Source organism: Haemaphysalis longicornis, unplaced genomic scaffold (genome assembly GCF_048455015.1).
Source record: "Haemaphysalis longicornis isolate Haplotype H1 unplaced genomic scaffold, Haemaphysalis longicornis Haplotype H1 scaffold_1, whole genome shotgun sequence".
NCBI classification, from domain to species: Eukaryota; Metazoa; Arthropoda; class Arachnida; order Ixodida; family Ixodidae; genus Haemaphysalis; species Haemaphysalis longicornis.
Window position 1 is genome coordinate 433,004,710 of NW_027526203.1, and position 16,577 is coordinate 433,021,286.

The following is a 16,577-nucleotide window of genomic DNA, read 5'->3' on the forward strand; positions in this document are numbered from 1 at the left end:
ATGAGGCTGTTGCTATGGTTATAAAGCATTTCGGAGGAGGGGAATTTTTTTCTTGTCACATAAAATGTTTTAAAGCACAAGTTCGGGCCTCTACTAATGAGATTTTCTGATAGCCTTTGCAACACTGCGTGGTTTGCCGGACACGCAAAAAGCAGCCTACTATTTGAAGTAGACCCTTTGTTGCGGTTTAAATTTCCCATAACAATGCCCAGAGGCACAGAGACGCTCATACACCGCTTGCGTATTGACACTGCTTACACAAAACAGTTTCTGCACTAAATTGTCGAAGTCCAAACCACATGCTGTTTATGTGGTCATCGAGGTGAAACCATTGTTCGCGCCATTTTAGAATTTCCTCGTCACGACGCTGCGCGGCGGCGTTTTAAAAGTGTCCTGATGTCTTTAGATAATAGACCGTTTCACCTTGCCAAAGTCCTTGGCCCATGGCCAACACCGAGCCAGCTACGGCGTTCATTTCTTGCCCTTAAGCTGTTTTTAGAGATATAGTCACATTGTGGGATCTTATTAGTTTTGAAATAGGGCTCCCGCTCTTGCCTTTGTGTCCTGCTTAGAGTCTACAAACATTACGTTTACCATTACTTTTTATTGCATTTGTCATTATGAAATCTTTTTTCCTCGTCACTGTGTATTGTATACCGTGTCTTGGCGGCCGCTTTTCTGGTGAAGGCGAAAAGCAAAAACGCCCGTGTATACGAGATTTCGGCGAACGTTAAAGATCCCCTAAGGGTCAAAATTACTCCGAAGCCCTCCACTACGGCGCGCCTCATCACCTGCGTTGCGTCAGCGCGTTAAACACTACAATCAATCAATCAATCAATCAATCAATCAATCAATCAATCAATCAATCAATCAATCAATCAATCAATCAATCAATCAATCAATCAACCAACCAACCAACCAACCAACCAATCAATCAATCAATCAATCAATCAATCAATCAATCAATCAATCAATCAATCAATCAATCAATCAATCAATCAATCAATCAATCAGTGTATCGTGTCTTATCTTGTGTGTACTTGGTCCTTTGCATCTATTTGGGCGCCACTTACTTGCATCAAGGGACAATTTGTTGTATTCAGGGTCATGAGTGCGCTTGGGTGTAATTTGTTGTGCTCTCAAGACTCCAACTCGGTGAACTTTGCAATGACTTTATAAGAAACCTTCGCCTTACGTCAGGAGGAGTAGCCGGCGCTCATATATGGCGCAAACCTCTCCTTTTTTGTCATTTAATAAACAAGTTCGGGCGAGGAAGGGGAAGAGTAAAAATGTTCAAAAATGATGACTTGGTGCAGGATGGCCGGGGCAACAGCCCTGTGGGGAGCGTCAGCGTAACTATGGGTGCCACGATACGACACATTCGACAATCAAATAATAACGTCGTGGTTTTCCAGCCGTAGTTACGCCTGGCCTATGAGGCGTGTCGGAGTAAAGGGCTCCGAATTAATTTAGACCATTTGGGTATCTTGAAATCGCAGGGAAACCTCGACACGCGGGCGTTTATTTATCAGAAAGAAGAAATTCACTTCTTTTTTTTCTGCAGTTTTCTAAATTGACAATAAGCCATCACAGAGATAATACGCGCTACGCAGGAACCTGGTTTATTCCCTACCTGGGAACGAATGAACAGTTACACTGTTACCCGTTGCCTTCACTCCATAACTCCCATAATCAGATATTTAAAATAATCTTTCAAAACCTTTACGAGCCTAAACCTTTTTGCGGCATTTACATGCCTTGACGTACGTCATTTAAAAATTTATTTGTGTTGTTTATAATCGTTTTTTTCCCCTCTTTGTCAAGCCATTGATATTTGTACGCTAAGTTTGCGTACAGTCACAGAATCTTCATAGATGGAGATGGTTGCTAAACTTGTTATAGTTTTTGTATAAGTATGGAAAATACATGATAAATCTGAACTACTTTGCACATGTGCAGGCGGGGGCCCCGTAAAGCCGCTCTTGCTGGTTTTCTCCGTGCTTCGGCTTCTGGGTTTCGGTAGGATTTAAAATTGATTGATTCATCGATCGTTCGATCGATCGATCGATCGATTGATTGATTGATTGATTGATTGATTGATTGATTGATTGATTGATTGATTGATTGATTGATTGGACACACACAATCCGATTGATTGTGGTGGTTTATAACGCGCCGACGCAACGCAGGCGATGAGGCGCGCCGTAGTGGAGGGCTCCGGATTAATTTCGACCACCTGGGGATCTTTAACGTGCGCCGAAATGTCGTACACACGAGCGTTTTTGCTTGTCGCCTCCATCAGAAAAGCGGCCGCCGCGGCCGGGAAGCGACACACAGAATTCAAAGCCGAAAAAATGTGCCGCATCCCTCCCAGGGTTGCCAAGGAGCTTGAAAGGACGCATTTACTCAGTCGTATAATGATACTCGCTGTATGTGACCGCTTGCGATGTTTGAAATAAGGCGTGAGTGTGCGATATGGATAGTGCCAGTTTATTTAGAGCCAGTTAAGGTGTCGTGGAACACGGGAATGTGACGTCAGCAGTGTATGAAAGCCTTAGTTAATAGTCTGCTTTTATTAAACACGCTTGTCTTTCTTGTCTACCTAAGCAAGTCGAAAATTTTGGTCTGCCTGTCGGTCTGTCTTCTCTATGTCTGTATCTCTGCTGTCTATCTCTCTGTCATACAATTCAACCGCCTGGCCAAAGTCAAAGGGTGGCTGAGCACGAGCCACATATAAGCAGGACCGTTAAAAACTACTAATACAGCTAGCAAGACTTGTACGTGCCCCGATTACACAGTACAAAGGAAATTTAAGGCACATCTGAGGTATAATGTGAGCAGACAACCGCGAATATCAGAGTTCTTTTAATTGAGAATACACGTGGAATTGGTCTTTAGGATCGAAAAATAAAAGAACAGGTTAAAATAAGATTCAATGGAGACGCAATAAAATCAAATGCCAATACATAAGCTCTCGGCTCTTGCTGTTGATTGTAGGGTTTAACGCGCCGACGCAATGGAGGCGATGAGGCCTCCGGATTAATTTTGACCACCTGGGAATCTTTTACGTGCGCCGAAATCTCGTACACACGGACGTTTTTGCTTCCCGCGGCCGGGAATCAAACGCATGTCTTCGCGCTTAGCAGCACAACGCCTTAGCCACTGAGCCGTCGCGGCGGGTCAGCTTGTGCTGTTTCAGGCAGAACAACAAAGAAAAGGACTCCCGCTGCCCAACTGATGGAGCGCGAGCAGTGCGAACGACGAAAACTGAGTTGAATGTAACAAGCTTGCATGGTATTTCACGGGAATGCTGATTCGGAACTGTTGGTACGACATTGCTAAAATTCGGTAGCTGACAGTCAAGAACGAAGCGATTGAACACACACGGGACTCCCATGAAGCATTGCGTTCATCAGGGGAAGAGCGACAGGAGAGCGGAAGAGCGTCAGGGCGGGCGGAGGGAAGCGGCGATTACGTACCAGAGGCGGTAGAAGGCTTTACTCTTTCGACGACCGAGCAGCCAATGAAGCAGTTGGGCGGCTGCCAGCAGCGGGGCTATAGCTCAGTGGTAGAGCATTCGACTGCAGATCGAGAGGTCCCCGGTTCAAACCCGGGTGGCCCCTGCGCAGTTTTTTTTTTTTTTTTTTGCCGCGATTAATTAGCGTAGTTTGGAGAACCCCGGAATGGTTTTTGCGGACGCTTTTCTTGAGGTCGTTTTATCACTTTACTTTTTTTATATGTCGCCTCACGGAACCGTGCTATAATAAAAAAAGATTTCTAACAGGACTGAACTTACGAAGAAGCAGTATATATAGGGTAATAACGGACTCTACGGCTAGAATCGGTGGCAAGGTTCATATATGTCAGCATTGTTTAGCGCAAAAGAAGCCTTGGACACATTCGAAACAAAGCATAAGCCCATTACAACGTTTAGCAGCGTTCTGCGGAATAAAATTAACGTAAAATTGCTGTAACGAAAATAAAAGAGGATTATCGCATCTAAAAATGTGAATTATCTCAAAAAAAGATACTGCGTGCACCACTAAAACCACGCCATGAGCTCACGGCACAACCGCTGGTAGTATTGTCACACTTTACGGCTGCTTCAGTCGCCCAGTCGCGTTCTTATCCGGCCAAGGTACCGTGGAACATTAAAAAATTGTTAAACTTCGCAGGGGCCACCCGGGTTTGAACCGGGGACCTCTCGATCTGCAGTCGAATGCTCTACCACCGAGCTATGGCCCCGTCACGAAAGAGCGCTGCATATCTTGCAATGCTTTCCTGAAAATGTCGTCAAAAGGCGATAATCATCTGCCACCCCTGCCACGTGGCTCATCCTTTTCTCTCGCTCTCCCACTCCTCCCCCTCTTCCCTTTCCCTCTCCGTCCTCCCAAGATGAATGCAATGGAGGTTTGTTCAATGAAATTCCATTTTCCTGCGTTCGCAGCCTTCGCAAGCCATCTGGGAGGACAATGTGCGTCTTCTCCTTGATGGTCTGTTGTTCTGCCTGGAGAAGCGCGAGCCGAGATCTTTCGTTTCAGAGCCTCCTTCTACTTCGCCCCACTTCAACACCTTATTTAAGGCGTTCTTTTTAATTTCCTTAGCACAGACTATCGGGGACACATACGAGTAACGGTAGCTGTTTTAGTAGTTTGAAAATTCCCGCCTATATATACATCGTATTCGAGCATTATTTCACTTAAGCCGGGCGGCTGAATCGCGTGACAGACGGACAGACAGACCAAACTTTTAGCGTTAAGGTAGCGTTTTAAAAAGTTTTTTGGCAGGGGCCACCCGGGTCTGAACCGGGGACCTCTCGATCTGCAGTCGAATGCTCTACCACTGAGCTATGGCCCCGCTGTAGAAGCGAGTAACAACGAAACAACTTCTATCCGCCATCGTAAGCTTCCAAGGTAAATTTACAAAATAAACAGAGAAAACAGGACGAAGCGCTCGTATTGCAATCAGGAGACTCTACACCAGCTTGGAAAGAGAAAAACGAAAATCAGTTCAAGTCCACTTGATAAAATTGACATGCTGAGAAACAGTGTGAAGTACAAAATTTGTGAGTTCAACCATATGGGCACGTGCACTGTTGACACAACCACGTATCAGGCGCATGGTAACGAATATAGACCATTTCATTCGTTAATCATTAATACGATCAGACCATGCCCTGGGCTGTGTTGCGCATGCGCAGTTATATCATCCTGTCACTGCGCTAATCATAGATCCGCCAGCACAGCCCACTGGCAAAATTCTTGCTCCCAGAACGAAGAAATTAAAAAGGTCTACAGGATGACGGGCGGAGTATGCTCGTCACGGGCCTAGCACCGCTCCATAGCTGGGAGTCCGGGATTGGTTAGTGGACGGCTGGGCTGGAACCACAGCGGACAAGCCGCAAAATATCAGGTTTCCTTTAATTGTGTAGGAAGGTCTTAAGTAGGAAGATCATAATTATGTGTTGAGCTCAGCATCCGTACGCATCATACACCCAGCAGCGTCCGCATGCGTATCATATATCTACAGTTTGTGGTTGAAGTATACCCTGTGGGTTATAACAATTAATCTTTGACCTTTGAAGTCTGGTATAAATGTCAGCTTTTGGTTCCGGTGTGTTCTCCGAATGTGAGCCCATTTTTTTCAATCGTGAAAGACACAGGTATCCGGTCAGATTTCACGTTCCCAAGCACGTGTACTGTTAGTACGATTAAAGTTGGAAATTCTTCAAAACACAAAGTAGAGCCTGTGTTTGGAAAATATGCAAGCAGGTTTCAAGACTTAAAACTCGTTTGGACTTCGTCAAACAGAGGGTGAATAAAATAGTCATCATAGCCACCATCATCATCATCAACAACAACCTATTTATGTCCAGTGCGCAGGACAAACGTTGTCCGGAAATTCAGACAGCCAGCGCAGGCTAAGCGCGTGCCGTGAATACCGGCCACGTTAGCTGCAAAGGTAGAGTAAAACCATTTTTATTTGTTCGGAGGTCCGTTCGAATAGATAGGAGCCGCTAAACACGCTGCCGTCGCTGTTTACATGGGAAGGCAGCTGCACTGCACGTGCGTTATATAAGGCGGGCTAACATTTACAACCGAGGTCCCCTCAGCTTTGCGTGAAATTGCGTTGATTTTGAGTCAAGTTGACCATACGATTTTCACTCAAGAGTAAGCGTACAACACGTTGCATGCTTTAAAATACGACACATTATGAAAAGCACTCCCCTGCCAAGTTTGATTCAGATGGGACATAACTTCAGTACAACTAATTGAGCAGTGCAAGACGGACAGAGGCTGCACCCCGGGGGGATATTTAAGACTTGCCGAAATGTAAAGCACACTGTCGCAGCCATCAAATGACGCGCACAGAGAGTTCTAAACCGCAAACTACTAGATATCCATCACACAAATAGCGAACTGCACGAAGACAGGATAGAGTTAATACGCCAACAGAATTTTTGGAAAGAATGATAAGGTCGTGCCTGAAGCCTTATCACACTACAGCCATATAAACGTGAGTACAACCTCTAAAAATTATTTTGATGACGGAAGTGACCACTTCATAGCAAAACAAAAGGGGAAACGGAAATTCAGTTTAATAAATGCCAATTCCGTCAACACAATAAATTGAAGCAGCTGCTCTTATCACACCGAAGCCGACGTGCGCAGCCTAAATGATTTATAATTTGCACTTGTCTTTCGCGTATGCCAAAAGTCTGATTTCTACTACTGCACTAACATTTGACCAGGCGCTCTTAAGAGAACCAAGAACTATATCTATATATATATATATATATATATATATATATATATATACATATATATAAAAGCAAATGTATTTCAGGCAGCCGTATGTTCTGTCAGGATGGCCGAGCGGTCCAAGGCGCTGCGTTCAGGTCGCAGTCCGGTCTTCTGGGCATGGGTTCGAATCCCACTTCTGACATTATGTTTTTACATTCTAGCTTTTTTTTATTTTTAAATGCCTATAGTCTTTCTCGGGTTATATAAACGTGAAAATTTGGTCTTTCTGGCTATCTGCCTCTTTGTAAGTTGACCAACCGCCCGGCCAAAAACAGTTCAAAGAGTCCTTGTACGTGAAGTGTCCAAGACTATTCCAGACTACTAAAACTGCTGTAATAACTGATACGTGGTCACATTATTATTCAGCCCACAGGAAACCTCAGGAATATTTGAGGCGAAATGTAAGTTCTTGATCATAACTGAAAGTACCAGAGAGTATATAATACGTTTTTTTTTAATTTATAGCGTATACTGAATTACTTTTAGAATACAAAAAACAAAATAAAAAACTTCACTAGAGATGCGCAGGGCAGAGAAGTCTGATACCAGAACAGAATATCTTTGCGATAGCCTCCAAGGCCAGTAGTGCGTTGTTCTTTAAAACTAAAGCAGGTTGTGTGAGAACGAAGAGCTTTGCAGGCAAATGTACCAAAAATGATGAGGCATATGTGTGATCTGTGGAGATAAAAGAGAAATCACTCGACAGATTTTCTTAGAATGTGGTAAAAAAATTTAAAATGCATGGGGGGGGGGGGGTGAGGGGGGGGGAAATGTCCGCTTTCCCGAAGCCCTAAAGTTTATATGTAATACACATAACTTAAACTACAACGCCTTGCAGGTAACTATAAAAGGAGACTGGAATGCTTGTAGAGGAAAATCATAAAGGATAACATAACGTAGCACATCTGTCACCTGTTACAAAAAAAAAATAATTGACATGTGGCTGCCTTTAACAGTGGAGCTACAATAAAATAAGCAGATGGTGTATATCGTATATGTATTAGTTCCTCGGTACATAACTTCAGCACAACAAATTGAGTAAGACACATTGTTTGTTCCGCCGTGCTTCTTGTGTGTCGTCGTTACTAATTTTTTAGAAAAACAAATTGAGCAGAGCAAGAACTACAGACACTGTATTTTAACGCGTGCCGAAATTTCATGCACACTATTGTTTGTGGTTTCCGCCTCCATCAGAAAGGAGTCGCCGCCGCCTACGCCTCCGGTTCGTGGTGGGTGGGAGAAAATACACACAGGATGATCACACGGGCGCTAACCGTCAACTGTGTTCGAACCGACGCGCAGTTCCGCCGCAAAATGACAACCAAAAATAGTGCCCTTCCACTCTGTGAAGAAGGATGACCTGCGAAGCTGGACGAAGTACACGAAATACACGAAACAAAACACGTTTGTTTGTACTTTGCGATCGAGGAATTAGCATTTCGCAGTGGACAAACATAAAGCTTTCTGGTTTCCCTCCCGCGTCGTAGGCACTTTTTTTTTAAGGCAATATTGGCGTCAAAATGTTTAGTGTATATGAACAGTCTTTTTAATTTTAATAGTTCGAATTGACGTTTCACAAGCAAAGCTAATCGTGGGTCATAAAGCGCACCGTGTATGGAAGCGAGAAATCATTGCAGACGAACAATTTTTTTTCGCTTTTGAACATTTCTGGCGAGGTGGAAATGAGGGTATGAGGAGATGTCTTGTACTTGCGTTGCAATTATACATGCATGCATGGCCTTAATCAACCAACGGCTGAACGCCTTTTCCACACCCTTCCAACACTACCAAAAACCAAGGGTGTTTAAGTTGGTCAAAACCCTTCTTTCACACAAAAATGGTGTAGAGCTACGAACTAGTGTCGAGATTAAAAAAAAAAGGGTGTAATGGTCTCCCAACACCTTTTTTCTGCCTTATAGTACCCACTTTTTGGCCAAAAATGGTGTAAAGATGTTTAGTGAGTACGTACACATTCTACACGGCGCTACACATAACAGGATTTGCCAGACTAGTATGCTTATTTATAACACTTTCTAAGCAGAAAGCAATCAGCACCTAAGAACTAGTGCACCACTCTCACTCGGAATGCTGAGCTCATTTTGAAGGTCCGGGCAGAGTCCCTCAATACTTTTCAAGCATTGAAGGACTCTGGTATCACTTACCACCGTTCCAAAACGCCTGCTGTGCGAAATACCGGCTTCAGTGTGGCATGTGCTCGGAACTTATTTTTATTTATCCATTACGTCATTGGGGTTTTAAATAATGAAGGTTCTACCCCACCTGAACACTAACTCATACCTTGAATAATGCATGTATCAGTAGCGGCGCAGGTGGCGTTAGCATGAACAATGAAATTAGATTAAAAATGAGCGCTTATTGATATGACGAAGGCAGGCTTTCCCTTCTTGCAATACCTCTGCAGAGTCTCGCTTTCAAGAAAACTCGTAACCGGGCGCCCCATGCACGGAGTGGCCCCATCCATGCATGTTCAAATCTGTTTCTCCACAGCCTCGCAGGCATCGGCAAAGCATTCGCCTCCTTTCCCCCATATTTTACAATTTCATTCTTTGAATTCACTCAATTCCTGCTCTTCGTTAGGTCCCTCGCTAGACCCTCAACAAAGAGTACAACGGTAAAACTGAAGGTGGCGGACGGGTAACGCCACGATGCCAAACCCAACGTTTGTAGAAACGTTGGCTAAACCCGATTTTCCAGCCGACCCATAACGTCGAACTGCTGGTTCAATTCGGCGAAGTGCGTCGTAGCGGTCGAGCCGATCGAGCTACGGCATGATCCAAGCCCGTCGGTTTTCACAAAGTTATACATGCATGACGCTGGGCCAATCGCGCGTGTTCCGCAGTTGACCGAACCATGCCCGCGTTCGATGGCAGCAGGTTCTCGCTATCTCCCCTGCCTGCGTTTCTTCACGGACTCCGGTCGCGGGTGTTACTGCTCACAAGAGGCTCTACAAACGCTTTTGTTTTTTACTTCTACTATTTTGAGCACAATTAAAATAACAATAAAATGCGCCGACAAAGAATACGCTTATATTTATCAAACTAACGCAACCAACTTGAGATAAGTACGTAGAAATTACCATATTTAAGCCCACCACTGATGCTTAATGACCGCCTAATATGAGTGACGTGCAAAATTTGTTTCAAGTGGCACCAATACACACTAAGCTCTATTTATTGTAGGCTAAAAGAGGCGTAATTATAAGAGGCGTAATTCTATGTTGAGCGATGGAATTACGCCTCATAAGAAGTCCAAAGTCAGAATGAGTTTGCGTAGGGGTCGTCGGTACGCCGGTGTCCCACAGTTGCCCTGGACGAGAGCTCATTGCTCCCCGCTGGGCGCCATAGGCAGTGCGGCTGGGTCGGCATAGCGCGCCCTAACATTGCCGGAGTCATCTACTTCCGTTGTGCGCCACCGCAACCAAACTGCGGCTCCAGCAGGTCCAAATGCTAGTCTTTCGCTTCCCATCCAGACCATGGTTGTGATTTGTTTGGGTTCGCATTTCATAACGAAATTGCAAAGTAAGAGTCACAATTTTCTATCGTAAGAGGATTGCATTTTGCACACCTTATTATGGCCCACAGGAGTTGGGGCGAAATGAGATTGTGCGCAAATGGTTACTAGAGCCCCCCGGCAACCTTTGAGGGACGAAGCCCCTTGGGGGCTCGGGCTGTCGGCGTCTAGTGTCGTCGTCGTAACCATAGTACCATGTAGTCACGGTGCTAAAACACCGGGACACTCGTTTACGCCTCGCGCTAGAACGTAGCGCATACGAAAAAAAAAATTAGTGCCCTTCCATTCTGTGAAGAAGGATGGCATGCGAAGATGGACGCAGTACACGAAATGCACGAAACGAAACCCGTTGTATGTAATTTGCGATCGAGAAATTAGCATTTAGCCCAACGAAACTTTGAAGGACTCGAGATTTATTCTAGTGGACAAACATGGAGCTGTCTGTTTCCATCCGGCGTAGTAGTCGTATGCTACACGCCAACCCAATCCGCTCGACCACTGTAAACAACGGAAAGTTCACATGGGGGCGGTGGACGTGTCATTAGCGAGGGCATAAAACCTATAACTGCGCGTGCACGCCCCCCCCCCCCCCCTCCTCCCCCCTCCCTCCACTCGCAACTCGTGCCTGCTAAACCGGTAACCAGTTATGTGCGCGCGCTTAGAAGTGAAAGGTCCAGTGGTGATCTCGCCAAGGGTGAACACGGGAGCGCGTGGCCGCCGGTACTATCAGCGCAGCCTACCGTGCCCAGCGCGAACCATCCCGCATGCGCTGTGCGGGCCGTGCGATATTTTGCTTTCAGCGCGCGCATCGCGTCATCAGAGCGTCTGCTCGTCGTCTGCTATGTTCCGTCTCGTCTGCTAATGGTACCTTGGTTTGATCCGCGATTCCTGGATTCTTGCATGAAAACGCCCAAATATAAAAATGTAAAGGATGATGTTTTTCTCCCGTATATTGAATGAAGGTCGTAGCGCCTGCGCCACCTTTGAGCGACCACCTTCAAAGCTTTGAATTGCGTGCTTCTACGTGCATTTAAAAGACTTTCGTAAGCACTTGCAAAAATAAAGTGCTGTTAAAATCTGCGTGATGTTTTGATTGAGCCTGTTTGAAACAAGTGGGCGAGTTATGCTGCTGTGCCAAAACCATTGTATTGGAGCTAAAGAACGAATTACCGCTCACATGGAAACATTTTTTGTGTGGATTTTAGATTCCACTCATTCATACAGTGGCTGACAGCTCCACCGCTACACGCGCGATAAACATAGCAGACGACGCGCAGACGCTCCGATGACGCTGTGCGCGCGCTGAAAGCATAGTCTCGCTCGGCACGCACAGCGCATGCGTGATGGTTCGCGCTGGGCACGGTAGGCTGCTCTGATAGTACCGGCGGCCACGCGCTCCCGTGTTCACCCTTAGCAAGATCACCACTGTACTGCCAAAGTTGTCGCTGTGAAAGCACTTCAGGCTGAACAGGAAATATTGGCTCATGTCGACGTTGCTGTTCATCCGGTAAAGAGACTCGGCGAGCTGGAACATGCGGTGGAAACGGCGGCGACAGCAGCTTTCTGGTGTTTTCGCACCCTTTCGCGCTTCTGTTCCGGCAGACGCTCCTAGCTTCGATTCCCGCTGTTCTTTCTCCGAGCGAACGACACGCGTCTGTACATGGGGAATTAAAAGTTGGAAGGACTCGAGTTTTATTCTAGTGAACAAACGTGGCCGTCCGTTTCCGTCCCCGTCGTAGGAATTTTAGTGGCTGTGTATAACACAGCCACTGAACCCAAAACACCAACCCTTAACCCAAAACGCTCGACCATTGAGGACAGCTGGCAGGTCGCATTGAGCCGCGAGGCTTCCTCGTTTAAATTTTCCGCCAGCACAACGCGCATGTCATCGTTAGCGGCATGAAGACTTGCTGTGCATGCACGGCCCCCCTGCTGCCACCCCCAACAAGTGCAGCATAAACCGGCAACCAGTGATGGGCGCGCGCTTACCGTGAAATACACGGGCGAAAAAATCGCGCGGAAAGCCTTTCATGCTGAAAAAGAATTATGGTCTCACGTCGGCGATCCAAGCGGGCGAGTTGCTCTGGTAACCCCTGAGAAGGGCGCTACCGCCGTTACCAGCCGATTGCACAGCTTGTGAAAGAGGCATCGGTGGGGGCGAGCGGAGTAAGTTGTGAAAGCTGCGCAGGCAGTGGCGAGGAGCGCCGCAGCGGCGCCGAGTAAATCGGCTTCACCGGAATGAAAACTGAAGGGGGGGGGGGGGGGTAGATATACTGCTTCGCAGTAATAAACCCAGTTCCTCCCTGTGTGAAATGTGCTCAAACAACGGCGCTATGGGTTGCATTTACGAAGGTTCTGTTTAGCTTAGGCTTCTAGTGCGTAATGTTAGATTTGTCTTAGTGGGTAATTGCGATAAATTGTTTGTTTCCAGATATTTTCGGTAAAAGAGCAGTTACAGCCATTTGTTACAACCGTACGCCCTCCGTAGGTGGCCGTGTATAATGACAGCAGACAGTAATTCTGTAACGCTTGCAACTTCACTGTGAACTAACTAATTAAGGCAAGTAAATAATACTCGGCGTAGTGGCAGGGTCGTCTTCGTGGCTAATTGCATATAATTTGTGTCATTATACTTTGGATAACACAAGAGGTAGAGCCGTCTTCTGTAAGCTTACTCGCGCGCCGTAAATGGCCGTGCTTCACTGTGCAACACACAATGTCAAAAAGCTAGCTGACAAAGACCAAACTTACACCGATCCCCTTAAAGTCAGCTTTACCTCTAAACAAAAATTTATTGCCGGGAAGACATTTTTTTTCAGGGTCAATATAAGACGCCTTACATCAAAATATGAAGGCCCTAAGACCTTTTTGTATTTGTTATGATCTTTTTTCTCGATATTGGGAACCGGAGTTTGCGCGGAGAAGCCTGCGCCACAGAGAGTGTGACACGATACCGGCAGAGACTGTCGTCAAGGCCGGCCCTAGAGCAGCTCCTCTGTTAAAAAGCGTGGATATCAGTATTGATCCACTATACTTCGCACTCTCGCATTCCAAAACTCAAACGACTGAAGACCCATAACACAAAGCACCAACCGAATGGTGATGTGGATGTGGTAATCAAAGTTTCGATCTCCTATTAGAGTTCGCCCCTACTCAGTTGTGTTTGAGTGCTTGAATTCCTTTTTGACTGTCTCGCGAGGCATTCAAATTTTGACGACTGACTGCTTATTTCTTTTTTTGCTGAAAAAAATAGTTCTTTTTGCTGCCAAACATCACTAAATTATACATTTTTGCTGTTACTTGACTTTATTTGGGGACAGCAAGTTTCTTTTTCCTAATCAGTAAGCGAAACGTGAAGTTTTGAAAGGAGGCTTCCAATAAACGGTACAGACATGCTACAGTGGTAAAGTTGCCCATCAGCCTAGCCCCCTTAGAATAGTTTTCGTTGCCTTGTTTAACAAAATCATCCTGCCCTAGATATGTCCGGTTCTTTGAGATCGAGGATGTGTTTATTTCTTAGCACAACTTTGATGTTTCGAGACGCCTGAGTTACGAGCGACTGTTTTTAATTATAGCCAGCGCAGCCGCCGCTCTTTGTGCCGCGACATTGCCATTTCCGGATGCTTTGATCATGCGGCGTTTAAAAGCGTGCGCGACGGCGTTCTTTACGAAAGTCCCATTTGAAAGCTTCGGGGTACCTTTGTGTTGCTGTAAGAGCCCGGTGTGTACACAAGCAGAGGGAGCAAACGGCGAATGCCGAGAGAATACAGATTAGAAACTGGCGCCAGCGCGCGTTTGCTTTGTGCCGTGCCTCGTGGTTGAATTTTTTGCATGAAGGCAGCATTTCGGCTGGGACGACATGCCCCACTGTCGTGCCCTAGTGGTGCTCAACTGGTCAGGTGGCCCGCGACATCGCAAAATCCCTTCGCTTCGCGGGGTCTCATCTGTTAGTTCATTTGCAGACGGGTTGACTTCTGCGTGGCCTGCTAAGCTGCACGCGTCCACCCGCGTTGGTTATTTTAAAACTAACTCTCCGCGGAGGCTCAGTAACAAACGTGTTGTGTTCCTGGGTCCAACGACGTGGTTGCGGTCCCTGCCGTGGCTGCCATTTTTTTAATAGAGCCGAAAAGCGATTGAAAAATAAAAATAAACGCCCGTGTGTCGTCGAGTTCGCCGCACGCTTAAGTCCCTCAGGTGTTCTAAATTATTTTCTTAGCTCTCTATTACGGCGCGTCTCATAACCCAGGTGCAGCTTCGGCGCCTAAAAGCTCCGAAATTCCAATTTTCAATCTAACCACGCGAAAAAAAAAGGGGGGGGGGAGGGGGGGGGGGTTGCGCCCTCTTATATGCTCTGATGGATCTTCCTCGCCGTAGTGTGCCCGAATAACCAATCACTGTGACCAACCGAACAATATCGGTGGATAGAGAGGCCAATGCAGGACACTGCATTTCGAAACTCTCATTTTCGCTTTGTCGTTGCGTAAAGCAGTGCGTTTTGCCCCCGTAAACAGGGTTGGGAAACACTTCGCAAGAATTTTTTGCATACTAGAAAAGCTGCAAAATAACTTGTTCATTGCATTCTAGTAAGCTACGCCGCCAGTGCAATCACAACAAAAGCCACGCGAAAACTCTCATACCTCGCCTCGAAAGGTTTTGTCAATCTCTTTATCACGAACAATTGCGCGAAGCCCACAGGCGAAAATCTTTTTTCCCTTCCGTATACACTTCATCTGCTTTGGATAATCCTATCAGTGCCTGGGCGGCCCTTTCATAAACGTAATAATGCATTACATTATGCATCTACAACGTCGCTAAACCGATACCGCCTTCGCGCCGCAAGAGGTTCTTTGGATGACCAACAGATTTTCAGGAACAAATCAGCTCACATGCATGATCCATGTACCAAGTGACTTTTTGCCCTCAGACGCCCTTGCGCCACTAAAACACACATATAACAGCACATGTGTGATTCAAACGCTTCATTTGATATTTATACTAAATATTGCCTAGTGCTAACTTCTTTACTAAGACATTGACCCCAATCCCCAGTGCAATGCAACTGGTCGCTGAGCCCAAGGACGCGGGATCGATTCCTGGCCGCGGCGGTCGCTTTTTTGATGGAGGCGAAAAGCGAAAACGCCCGTGTGTTCGATATTTCGGTGCACGTTCAAGATTCCCACGTGGTCAATATAATCCGGAGCCCTCCACTACGGCGCGCCTCATCAACTGAGTTGCGTCGGCGCGTTAAACCCCATAACCAATAAAATCGATCAATGCAGCTGGTCACGAGTGTATATGAAGTAAAGAAACAAACAAACAAATAAACAAATCAATCAATCAATGAATCAATCAATCAATCAATTGTAATGAGAAAGAGAGGACATTTCTCCAAACGCCACTATCGCGATATCTTTTAACCGTCACGTACCACCAGACGACAAGCACCATGCGTCTGCACAGGTCCCCCATGATGCGCCCGCGTTTGGGAGTACTGCCAGCTTGAGCTCACCGAGGACAAACTTGCGATTGCCAAACTCGCCATTGCCCAACTCGCGATCTTCGAACTCACCGTCGTCGAACTTGTTTGTGATCCCCGAACTGGTCGTCGTCGAATTCCTGCTGCACCGTCTCATCCGCATCTGTAGAACGGATCGGGTTTTAAGCTTCTGCGAAGAAGAACAAGTCCTCGGTCGGGTCCACTGTTGGAACTATTGGGGCGCTCCAATTCCAAGAATGTGTCCGAGGATGATTCTTTAAGGCTGTCGCCATCGCGAAGTTGGAGCATGCCACTGTCCCCGATGTTATGAAACGCTGGATATTGCAAACCACCGGGATAGGCGCGCTGGCGTTTACTTGCTCCATCATCTTCTCAGGCACGGCGGCGAGTTAGGATAAGCAGATCAGGCTGCACATAAAATGACGCGCCAGCACGCTCCGGCAATCCATAACATCGTCGTCGTCATCCACGACGCCACTCTGGCGGAGCAAGCGCTATCTCTTCGTTATTACAAAATAAATAATAAATAAATAAATAAATAAATAAATAAATAAATAAATAAATAAATAAATAAATAAATAAATAAATAAATAAATAAATAAATAAATAAATAAATAAATAAATAAATAAATAAATAAATAAACAAATAAATAAATAAATAAATTCTGTTTAAATGCGCTAGTATTAAGAATATATTAATTAGACCAGTGCCTAGCTATCGTTGCATAAGTGCCTACTAAGGGTTT

At 45.9% G+C, this 16,577-nt stretch overlaps 1 protein-coding gene and 4 non-coding genes across 9 annotated transcripts in view; 2 read left to right on the forward strand and 3 right to left on the reverse strand.

Moving 5' to 3' along the window:
* The window catches only part of LOC144155746 (uncharacterized), a 260,323-nt gene that overhangs the window by 27,775 nt on the left and 215,971 nt on the right, over positions 1–16,577 (reverse strand). The window lies entirely within an intron of this gene.
* Trnac-gca (transfer RNA cysteine (anticodon GCA)) lies at positions 3,552–3,623 on the forward strand. Its single transcript has one exon. It is a non-coding gene; the product is annotated as a tRNA-Cys (tRNA).
* Trnac-gca (transfer RNA cysteine (anticodon GCA)) lies at positions 4,174–4,245 on the reverse strand. Its single transcript has one exon. It is a non-coding gene; the product is annotated as a tRNA-Cys (tRNA).
* On the reverse strand, positions 4,786–4,857 carry Trnac-gca (transfer RNA cysteine (anticodon GCA)). The gene has a single exon. It is a non-coding gene; the product is annotated as a tRNA-Cys (tRNA).
* Positions 6,862–6,945, forward strand: Trnal-cag (transfer RNA leucine (anticodon CAG)). The gene has a single exon. It is a non-coding gene; the product is annotated as a tRNA-Leu (tRNA).